A 13067-nucleotide genomic window follows, 5' to 3' on the forward strand; every position below is an offset into this window, starting at 1 on the left:
GCCGCCGCCGCTGCTCTGCACCACCGCCGTCGCCGCACTCCGCCGCGCCACCTCGCCGCCCTCGCCCCTCGTCGCGAAGGCGCGCCACGCCGGAGCCCGCCGTCGCCACTGCCCCGCCTCGCCAGAGAAAGCCGCCGTCGCCGCCGGTTCATCTCAACCGACCCGGTATAAACCGAGAAAGCCCGCCGGTTTTTCTTTTAGTTCGGTTTTCTAAAAACCCTAGATTTGTTTTTTTAGGTGTAATATTTAACGAACGTTTTCTGTTTAGTTAGTTTTAGTGAACGTTTTCGTTCTGTAAATCTGTGTAGCAAACGTTCGTTATTTAGACTTTTTCTTTTTCTGTTATTTTCTGTCCAGGGACCTATTAGTAGAATTTCTTTTACAGATTAGTCCCTGTTTTTCAAACGACCACTACTTTTTACTCGTTAGTCCAAATCCAACAAAACCAACACCCACCTCTTCGTTATGATCCCCTCTATCCAGTAAAACAACTCAAACATGTTTTTGAAAGTTTAAAATTTGAATTAGATCAGTTTTGTATTTGAACTTCGTTTGATCGTAACTTGAGTTTCGTAACTCCGATTTATTTGATTCTTTTTGCATCTCGAAGCTCTTGACCTAAAATTTCTGATAAGGCCAAATTCACATAATTTTGGTACTGTTAGAAGTTTTTTTATGTTGCAAGAGTTTTTGACTTGGTTTTGAAGTTTTACGAATTGTTTTCTTCGTTCTTTCTGGTCTTTTGAGTGATTGCTTATGTGTGGTTACTATTGTTTGCTTACGATAGATTGACCGGAGTGTGACGAGTAGAACTATCAAGAGTTTTGAGTGTGAATCATCTTCATCAACATTGTAGGCAAGTTCACACTTTGATCATATCCCTTTTCATACCCAGTTTTTATGCATTAGATCAATCCTCAAACACTTGCATGATTAGGATCTAATTAAATTGCGGGTTTTGGGAAGTAGAATGAGGTAGTACCTATTACCTGTGTTACGATTGAAACCTTTGGGAGTTACTTCTGCGTTTGCTTATTTTGCCATGCTATGCTAGTAGACGTGGATTGGGTGAGTGAATATCCATGACAGATGTGAGATTGTTATTAATGGTTTATCTAAGGTGGCAACTTAAATACACATCTGGGTGGATTGAGGCACTTGGAGTTACCAGGACCTTCCTGTTTTTTTGGAAATCCCGGGGGTACCGTGTGATTTTCCTATGGACCGCCACCCAGGCTCAAAGGGATCATAAGATAATTCATACTAGTAACTTACGTGTGCAGCCACAAGCCATTATGGGCTCTGGCATAGTTGACTAAGTCGTGCGAACTCTTATAGTGGTGGACTAGCAGATGTAGGGGATGTAGGTGTACCGGTCCACCCATCGTAAGGTGCTAGCGCTTCTGAAAGACTATGTCTCGGTCATCCGTTTCTCAAACACCTTGTAGTGCGAGAAACCAAACGGAGGCGATCGAGTCTTGTGGGGAAAAGTGCGCAAACCTCTGCAGAGTGTACAAACTAATCATGATTAGCCGTGTCCCCGGTTATGGACATTTTGAGTATCTAGTACTTGGATTATCCTGTTGATCTCATCATGTTACTATAATCAATATTGTTGGGTTTTAGTGAGTACTTTTAATTGGGATTGAGAATGCTGTCAACCATTCTCAATATTTAACAACCACCATGATAGTTAAATAAATGTATTCCTTTGCAGTAGGGAAAAATTGGCGTTACGCAAAACTGTAACCATAGAGCTTTTTCCACCAGCCAGATATGCATGTAGTGATAGCTCTTATTCATCATTGCTCTATGGTGTGAATTTGCCAGTACATTCAATGTACTGACCCTCTGTGGCTGCAACATCTCATGTTGCAGGATCTTACGACGAGTAAGTGATACGTTAGGGTTACGATTTCCTATACTCAACTTTGCCGTTGGTGTTGATGGGAATCCACAACCTTGTTGCTTCCGCTATTTTGGATTGAGGTAATAGTTTTTACGTTATTTTGTACATGTGATTTACCTCTGTTATAAATCCTCGAGTACTGTGTGTGTGAGCATACCGATCCAGGGATGACACGTAAGCACAGAGACTTGACCCATTCGGGTCGGGTCACTACAATTTCTTTATAGAAAACATTAAAAATGTTCGCACACTAACTTATGTTTAATTAAAAACATAGTTTAACTTACAAAATAAATCTTCAACTCTCATTGATGATATTCCTCCCATTATGAAATATCACCTGCAGAGTGCATTTTTGTCTCAGAAAATGCTTCACCCTAACTTCACTTCCCCAGCTCCACTCATAACCATAATTAATATTTTTTTAAATCACCTGATTAGCTCAATCGTTAATAGTAGAAATAACCTTTCTTAACCCAAAAAAGAAAACTAAAAATACCCTTTGGGAATTTCACATTCCTTATGCATAATCGTGGAAGATATATATTTTAAATGTGTATAAATTATTTTCGGACAAAGTAATATCGTTTTTCGTTACCTGGTCATTATGCAGGACACAAAGACGGTGATATTGAGAGCACACAAACACAAAGCATGGCTCCTCATTCATCAGAAAAGGACACATAGCAGAACATGAGGAACAAACCATCTGCAGTAGAAATGGTAACTTACACCAGGCTCAACAGGACTGAACACCTAGCAACAAGCAAAAAAAAGAGAAAATCAGATACCAGCACTGTTTTTACTCCTGGAACAAAAAGGCAAAAGAAAAAGGACAATGCTGAAAACATCGTCGACACTGGTACCTTGCAGTATCAGCAATTACCTCTAATGGTACTCCCGCCAACAGAACCAACCGGTTCGAAGAAACAAGTTGGATGCAAGAAGAAAAACAAATGACAAAGGGTAGAAAAAGAACATGACGATACCAACAGCGAAGGTTCAGATACCAATGATGACAATGATGACAGACAACATGATGCAGATTTCATTCCTACTGACGGCGATGATGCCGAAGGGCGCGACAGCGACAAAGAACATGATGACGATGTAAAAACACACTTATGCACTAATTTTGAATGCCACTATTCAGCACCAGGGACCTAACGTTCCTTTCTAACAAAACCCTTTGTTTTTTTCTTCTGAAACAGCCCAAATCAAGCAAGAAGGACAGAAACAGAAGAAAAACAAGCAGGAAAGAATTGGCAGCGCCAACAGTTGACGAAGAATAGGAAGAAACAAACGAAGAGAAATGCCAAATCAAGGCAGGGGCAGCATTCGCTCATGTCAAGAAAGCATGGAATTTACTTAAAGACCGTCACAAGAAAGATATTAGGACGGCAGGATTTGGCAGCCTAGAGAATTGCAAAATAATGGGCTCCATCTGCAGACCGCTTGCAGCACACATCTACGACAACCTCGACATAGAAACCATGATAATAACCTTCGGTGATGGTGCCGGAGACAAAAAAATCAAGATTACCAAGGAAGCTATCCATAAGGTGTTTGGATACCCAAACGGCACGCAAAGGTCAGCACCAAGGCCGGAGACTAGCCCAACTTCGATGAAAGAACTGATGTCAGACCTTGGCTTCAAAGATACAAAATTCGCGCCAAAACAACTGTTCGAGAAGCTACAAATATTGGTGGAAATAGATGACGATCAGTCAACAGTAAATCAGTTAAAATATTTTTCCTTATTTTTTTCCACAATGTTGTCTGCGGGTCAAGCGCCGTTATCTTCGCCCGACAAGCTATAATGGTTAAGGACTTGGACTATCTAGAAATGGCAAAGATGGATTTCTGCGACGTAATCGTCGAAAGTATTAGGTAAGGAGCCAAGACATGGCAGAAGCACAAGATGTTGCCTCAGAAAGAGAATAACAAAAAGCATATCAATGGTTTGGCATAGGGACCAGTAATCATGTACCTTGACTCCCTGCTGCTGCCAACCGACACAAAAGAAATGCGGAAGATTGCAAAGACAATAGACAAGACCTCATTACCACGAGCAAACCATCTCAAAGAAAGTGACCTAGAAAAAATAGCTAGAGCAGACATGAAAACGGACAAAAAAGCACGACCAGATGACTATGAATTTGGCAAGATACAGGTATAGTTCTGTTGTACATAAATCAGTCCTTCCCTTTTCGAAAACAGCTTCCATTCTAATCAACTCCATTCTACCGAAACGGTGCAGACATGTAACAGAACAGCAGAGAGGATCTTCTATACCAACACAGCATCAACTTTGTCTTCAATTCACCAGATAGCAGGAGAACATTGTAAAGAACAGCAACACCAGCACATAACCAAACTGCTACCACCTCCACCCAAACACCGGCGTGAACCACGTATCTGCACCAGTGGAAGCACAGAACCAAACAAAAGCATAAGCACAGGACCAGAAGAAAGATTCCAAAGGATAAACAAATTGTTGGAAAGAGTGCTCGATGAAGCACAACAGTTACCCACAGTAACCACCTGGGCTAAACAACGGTGCAGCGAAAAAGAAGAGATATTGGATGAAAAAACAAGGACAAAGTCGTGCAACAAACAATTTCCCTGATGGATTCTGTAGAACAACTCAGACAATTTCAGGACATACTTTGCACAAGGTACCTCATAGACAACCCGACCCTGCAAACACTAGAGCAAGCAGATCCAGCAGCATCAAGTGGACTAGTCGATGCCAACCGCACCAATGAAATCACAGCCACAACAAAACAAAGAGAAACGATAAAAAGAAAGAAAGAAGAAGAAGACGAAGAGAGGAATAGAAGAACAAAATCAAGGGACGTGGGCATTGACAAGAAGAAGATAAAGCGGCAAAAAACAGGTAAATAAATAGTAATGCATAGTGCCAATCCGCACGCTAAAGCAAACCCCTGCTTTCATACCTCAACTGAAAAGAACTGTTTCAATGCTTTCAGGAACGTACCAATACCACACCAGGCCAAGATGAACTCCAACAGCACGATAGTGTCAACAACACCCAAAACAAGAATGAACGCAACAAACAAAGCAACCTCACAACAGACACTGCTACAACAACAACTACCCCAATACAAGCACAAGATACAATCGACGTCAGAACCAGTGAAGAGGTCAGTATGAACATCCATTTTTCCTTTCAAAACTGGATAGAGTTATAAGTTAACTGACAAACCTCCAACAAAATATAGGCTCAGCTGGAGAACAATCAAGTCAGCAGTCCCGTCAACCAAATTCAAGAGCCTGACCCACAATCATCCGTTAGCATAAAGAACAACAAAGAAGAAGAAAACATCAAAGAGGAGGTAAACTTCCACAGCCCACTACACCCCACACCGGAAACTTATAATGGCAGGAAAGAAAGTGGACCGCAAACTCATATTGTTTGAACTCCAGGTATCACAATCACTGCAAGACCAAGAGACAACACCAATAGACGAAGGAGTCACAGAACAGGAAGTTTGTGCACAAGAGATTTCCAGTGCCACAACATTGCAGATCACCATCACGAGTACAAAGGAGAAAACCCAAGACATCAAAGCCGATGAGAAATTAGACACTGTTATACCTAACAAAGAAACAGTCAATGCAGGCACGAATAACCCAGTCATCAACACAGAGGTAAAAAAATCAACAACAAACCCTTTTCAACCCACCACCGCAATACAAGGATTATAAGGGATGACTCACCTTTTTCTTTGAACAAATGCAGGAAAAAAACAAGTACATTGATCTCGAAAATCAAGAAGCAGCGCAACCAAAGGAAATTGGAAAACACACAGAACTTCAAACAACAACATCTCAAGAGGTGAGGCTACAAAACTGAGACACAAATGAAATTCAAACTATAATTTCATTTTTTATTAAACAGGAAGAGGAAGCAAGCGAAAGCACTGGTATAGACATTCAACAAGAAAACAAAGAGGACAGCACGAAACAAGGAGAAGCCATAGTTCCAGCAGTAGACAGTCCTCCGAATCCAGAGAATGAGGTCTGATAAAAAATAAAATGAAACTCAACAATCAGAAATGCACCGATTTCTTAAATACCTTTTGGGTTGGTGCAGGCACAAGAAACTCAAGACAGCACCAACAATCAAGACCATCAAACACAACTAGAGGAGCCCAATGAACAACCCGAAAATGTTCTTCAAACGGTAGATAATAATGCCACTGAAGACCAAGCCACCAAAAATTCACTCACCAAACAACAGCTACCAGAGACAGCGGGAGCGTCAACGATTGAAAAGGTAAAGTTACAAAACCTGCAACTATGAAATTATAAAATTGCTGCGTACACAATCAAATAAACTACAACCTACCACACCTGCATTCAATCCAATGCACTCTCACTTTGCCACCTCTATATTTGAACAGCTGCAAGGAAAAAAACAAGGTCAGCAACGATGAAGAGCAAAATAAAGTGCAAGAGAAGGACCCAAAAACATCACTCAACGAGGAACACGTAGAACAATCAGTAGTAACAAGTACAGAGGTGAAAACAGATAATACCTCCGAATGATCTTATAGTTCAAAAATATGCATTTCACACATCAATACTTTCCTCCATCCCAGAGAGGGGAGACAAACGAGCAAAAGGAGGCCACTGAAGAAGGGCAACATGATCTTCAAATGACAGACGTCAGCGTCAAAGAAGACCAAGCCCCAAAATATTCACTCAACAAAAAACACGCAGCAGAGACTGCAGCAACAACAACGACTGAAAAGGTAAACTTACATAAGCTGATCCTCTGAAAATATTAAATATCTCTCTTTAACCTCAAATCCACTGCCACTTAGCCACATGTGTGTTTCAAAAGCTACAAGACTAAAACGACGGCCGCGGCGATGAGCTCCAAAAGAGTGAACATGAAGATGACCAAAAACCTCCACTCAACGAAGAACAACCGCAACAATCAGCAACAGCAACGAAAACAGAAACAGAGACAACAAAAGCAGCAACGACTGAGGAGGTAAAGTTACATAGTCTGATTCTACAAAAATATAAAGTAGTTCCAAGAGAACTCAAATGCACTCCAACTTACCACCTTTATGATTGAACAGCTGCAAGACAAAAACCATGACAGTGACGATGAACACCAAAACAAAGAACAAGACGACACCCAAGAAACAACAACCAACGAAGAACAGGTGGAACAGTCAGCATCACCAACGACAGCTCAACAGGTGAAGTTGCACAAAATGTTTCCACAAAATGACAACTTAATCACAATCAAAATAGCTCAAAGCACGCACCGAACGCTTCGCTATTTTCACATAATAGCTACTATAATTAAAATAAAGTAGCAAGTTAAATTATTTCAATGCTTTTTAAATGGTAACGCAGAAACACGAAGAAGGCAACCACGGAGATACAACCAATGAAGCAAACACACAAATTGTTCCAGAGAAAGAACCAGAAAATATGGAAGAAAACCCTACGCCGTCATACGATGCCAATTCCACTGGCAGAGAGGTCAGTGCCATCCAAGTCGAGACTGACAAACAAAACGGAGAAGACAACCAGCAAGACATAAAGGTTGATAAGGAAAAACGTGATGCTAAGAAAAGCACAGACGACTCAAATAAGGACGGAGCAAAAACTGAACAAAAGGGTACAACACAAAAAGAAGAACAAAACATGAAACAGGAAGCAGAAGGAGAACAAGAAAGGAACAACACTGGACAAGAAATGTCTTCCAGCATCGAAGCAGGCAAGACAATAGAAACTTAAATGCTATCTTGTGATTTGGAATTATTTACATTAAATTCAAAAACATCACAGGCACAATAGAGAAAGGGGGCAACGATAGCGATTCCGTCAACAAAGCCATTGAAGACCTGTACAACGCTGTATGCAAGCCATGGACAAAGAGAGAAATGTAAGTTTATGTTGCTTACACAGAAAACATTCTTACATGCCATCATTTTGACTGTATCATGTGTGAACTAAAACATTTTTTCTAAATATACTTTGCAGGGATCAGCTTTTCATTACAACGGACAAGTTAGATGTAAATCTAGGCCATGTTTCCAAAAGCTTCAAGTTCGGTAAAACAGTACGTACCGAAGTAATCGAGCCGATGCTAACAATCTTAAGAAAACAACTCAATGGCACATGGAGAAAGATTCTGTCGTTAAGCAACACTGTAAGTAAATATTACGGAAAAAGAATCACGTTTAAAATAATAAATATGACTTTAAAAATATATAAACTTCCCCTATAACTAAACTGACAAATTCCTTTTGTGTATCTGTGACGAAACAAGCAGCACTCAATAAAGGAAGCCGACGACGAAGATCAAATGTGCTACAGAAATAATGATCAACAACAAAATAGAAAAAATTACTACCTGCAAGGCTTAGATCATTTTTCAACATGAAAGAAGAAGAAAAACTGCAATATTACAACATGGTAAGGAGATCAGTTGTTTCAAAAACAAAACACAATTTACATATATGCTATGCAAAGTTCTCTTTTTATTTTATGTTTCTTAATATAAGAAGATTTCCAAATGTTTTCATTTTATTTTGTGTTTTGCAGTTCCTTCTACCATGTTCGTTGAGCGGGTTTGAGCAAGACGAAACTATAAGTCATTACTTCACCATCACAGTTAACATGCAAGAACAGCGTTTTGAACTCCTCGACTCTTCAACTGCATATCCAGGCACAATAGAATTCTTCAACAATGTAACCAGCAAATTAATGAAACTCTGGAAGCACATAAGCACAGAGCTACAGCTTTTAGAAAAAAGCATCGACCATTACAAAAAGGTCAGACTGCAGGTGCCACTTGAAGGAGAAGACACGTAAGCACTTCCAACATCTTCACTTATTTCTTTTTTTTCAATGCAAGATTCAATACTACAATTACAGAAATAATTCTGTTCTTTCGTCTTTTCAATACAACAATTACCACTACCATTGCTCAAACTTTTCTCTTCTTTCCGTTTCTTGAATGCAACAATCTTACCAGTACCATTCATCTACATGCAAATGGACTGCGCATTCTATATGTACATGAACCTGAAGCACTACTTCAGTGATGGAACAACATCAACCTTAAAGCCAGAACAAGTACGACAGTTGAGGAAAAAGGTTCTATATCAACTAATCAGTCAACACAGAGGGAATACAAAACTTTCACTAATCAAGTGTACAACATGTAAGTCTTTTCGGAAACTAAATCTTACAGTTTCGTAACACTAGAATAAGTAATATATATTTTTAATCATTGTTTTACACATATGCTGAAATATGAAGTAGATAGGGAAGACAAATAAATGCAACAAGCAGAATGTTGCGTACTAGAAGAGTTTCCGCCAACTACCGGGCCAAAAGAACATATTATGCATGCGACAACCACACAAGAGCATGAAGTTATTGATATATCCAGTAAACACAAAGATATTATGGACGTCAGTAGCCACGCCGTCGCTCAACAATCTTGCACAGACCACGAACAAAATGATCCACCAATAGAACCAGATCAACCACCACCAGACGACAAGATACCACACCAAGCCGAAGAGGAAACAGACAAGCAAAATATCAACAACAATATCATGACCACAGAGCAACTGGAACAAACAGGCACCAAATTAAAAGAGGATGACAGAAGCAATAACGTACCAAATACACAACAACATGTTTCCAAGCAGAAGAAACATCCTGTTCTTCTTCAAGAAGAAACACGCTCAACAAGCAATCAACAAGGCACCCCCAGCACCATCTCTTTAGACATCCTAAAACCAAAAACAATGGAAAAGAAGGAAGAAGTTGACAAATTTCTTTCAAACCTTAACCCACTATAACTACAGGTGTACAAACACCATATAAAGATGAGCTCTAACTACGATTTAATCAAAACATGGCTGACCGAGCATGAAAGCTATGAATTCAACAAAAATCCCAAGCTATATCTGACAATCTTGCAGCAAGAGTAAGGAGAACATTCAATGCCTCAATCATCTGAGAATAGCTCAGACAAGAAAATCTCGGTCAAGAAAAGGCCGGTAAAGCCTTCAAGAAGGCTCCTTGCAGAAATCAAGATTCCTACATTTGTCCTAGGAGATTTCAAATTCATGAACAAAGCCAGAGCACTCCATGAATACCTATTCAGCAAAGAAGGACATGACGAATGCGGAGAGTAAGTACTTTCTCTTTCATAAACAAAAAAACAAACAAATGTTGCCCCTTTTTAAACCAACCTAACTAATGTATAAACTTTTTCTGCTTGCAGTCTAAACGTATATATTAGCTCGACGCGACCCGATTGGACTATAGGAAAACAAATAATGGCACAACTAATGAAAGGAGATGATGGACAGATGGAGGGCTCCATCGCAAACGCATTGTTCGACGAATGGACATCGCAGCAACAATACAAAACAACCGATAAAGCCATACTTCCCGTAGAATTTGCAAACGTATGAAGTCCATTTTGACAAAAACACTTGCATCATTTTAGTGAATACAAAGATTGAACTAAAAAGTAGAAAACTTTTTGGTCACAGGTCGTGCTCGGTGTTAAAACTAGAGAGGAAGGAGGACTAGCAGAATTCAATGAGGAAGAAGCATTGAAAGAGTTTGCACCCCTTGTAACAGGCAAGGAACTTTTAAAGAAGAAGCTGGTAAGTTAATAGAAATATAGAAACATAACTCATTCTTCCTACAGATTGCACATTCACATGTCATTTAATTCTCCTGACAAGAATTAACTTTTACTCACTCTGTCTCCAAACACTGCAGATTATGATACCTCACAACACAGATAAACACTACACACTGTACGTGCTCAACAAGTACACAAACTCCATTGACATACTTGACTCACTGAATTACAGACACGGAGATGGAAAAAAACATGGAAAACACACCATAAGGACCACCAAGAACTAGTACATCAATTCAACCTTGTTTCCTAATTAGTTTTCCAATTCATGCATTCCCTTTATTAATAGCAAAACCCAACAATAACATAGATTAAAAGGATGCACGCACTAATGAAGAAGCATTACAGCGAAGCGGAGCTACGAGCCAACAGCGAACCAAACTGGTCGCGGATAGCACAAACACCTAACAGAGTTTGCGTGCCAAAACAGCAGGGTACCCAATGCGGACACTTCATGGCTCAATTTGCAAAATACTGGAATGGCATCGAACTCATAAAAGATGATGAGGATTTCAATGTAAGTGAATAGTACAAGAGCAACAATTTTAATTTTTACAAACAACACTACTTGAATACTTCAATATCCGATTACCTCCATGCAGCAAAGCAACGTAGATGCCGAGTGGAAACCAGAGTTCCTTTTTACAGCCATATTTGGTGAAACAAACCAAATAAAGTGGGAGCAACTACCTGGAAGAATCAAAGAATTCAAACCAGAAACTTCAAAGTTCTTTTCCACCAAAAAAGGTAAGAAAATCATTTCTACTTATCCTCTTTTCTTTTGTAATAACCTACCCATCCCACGGTGTTCACCAACATCTTTCGTATCACGAGAGCTTACATATTACATATCTGCTTCTGTTGACTGAAAGAGATGAAACAAAAAGGAAAAAAAGACAAAGCACCAGTCCATATCCAAAACATTCTCATTGCTTCTAACACACAAAGGAGGCGTCCGACCTCTTCCATCTAGTCATGAGCGACAGCTGGCAGGAGGAATACAAAAAGTGAGTTGTTTTCTATTGCACCTCACAATAGTTGGACAGAGGCTAAAAATAATGTAAGTATCTGTTTCTCACTACCGTCACCTCCAAAATAATTTTATCTCCCCTGTCGCAGCAAAACTATATTTAGACGCATCCACGGGGACAGTGAAAGCACGGAACTTACTGGAGCCCAGCTGAAGGCAGTATTTGGTCCAAGACCAGCACAGACGAGCAAACGACATCATATGGAAAAGAGGATCCTCGATGACATAGCAGAAATCTGTGAAAGCATACAAGAATCAAAACAGAGTGACAGAGTAATATTAGGCCCAAACTTTGTAGAGGTAAACTTTTAAAAAGCAAAATCTTGTGAACATTGCAACAACTACTCTTTTTATATTCTTACACGGCTCTTTTTTCTAACAATTTTTTTCATCATAAATATTGTTTGCAGCATATATTGGATTTGAAGAAACACACAACTACTATTACAAAATTTAAAAATGAATTGCAAAAAACAAAGAACCAGCTGGTTCCCATGTATCTCAAGGAAAATCAACGGAAAAAGCTCTCAATAGCAAACATGGTAACAACCTATTCTGCCATGACAAAATCAGAAAATATGCGTTCTATGAAATTACTTTATATTAAACTGTCTTCTAAGCAACAAGTTTTTTGTACGCAGATATTCATTCCAATGGAGAAGCATGACCGCTATGTACTATATGTGCTGGACAAATACAAACACAAAGTTCACATTATTGATCCTCGAGAAACAACTCACGAGGAATTTGAGAAAGAAAAGATACACATCGACAAATTGACACCAGAAGAAGCAAGTCGAGTACTTCAGCAAAATGAAGATGCCAGAAAAGAAAGAGAAAGACAGTTTCAGGAATATCATGTTCATAAGACGGCAATCGTAAGCATTTATACATAACAAATTTTTCAGTTTTACAAGTTGCAATATTAAAACAATTAATTACAAAATACAATATTCCCAGGTACCTAGGTTTAAAGAAGTCTTCAACATCATACTAGGACAAACAATGAATGCCAAGGGTACAAGATGGCAGACTCATACCGTGCAAGATGTTCCAGTGGTATAAAAGGGAGAATCAACATTTGTTGTTTTAAAGCTTGCATTCCTCTACAATGGTGAAAAGTTTGTCGAAGACCTAGAAGATTTGACAGTAAGTTTATATATATATACTTATAAACAACTTATATGCACAAAATATAATAATATACTTCTCTTCTCGGCAAAATTTCACAGGATGAGGTCGAAGACTGGAGGGCAGAGGCAATGTACATTCTCTTAAATAGCAAGATGAATCCAGTCAAAGCTAGTGAAATGGGTGACAAGATTAGCAAGATCTTAAGGAAAAATGAAGACTAAAACTTTTGATTTAGCCCGCGAAGCTAATTCTATCTAGAAGTGACA

This window comes from Triticum aestivum, chromosome 7B (assembly GCF_018294505.1).
Source record: "Triticum aestivum cultivar Chinese Spring chromosome 7B, IWGSC CS RefSeq v2.1, whole genome shotgun sequence".
NCBI classification, from domain to species: domain Eukaryota; kingdom Viridiplantae; phylum Streptophyta; class Magnoliopsida; order Poales; family Poaceae; genus Triticum; species Triticum aestivum.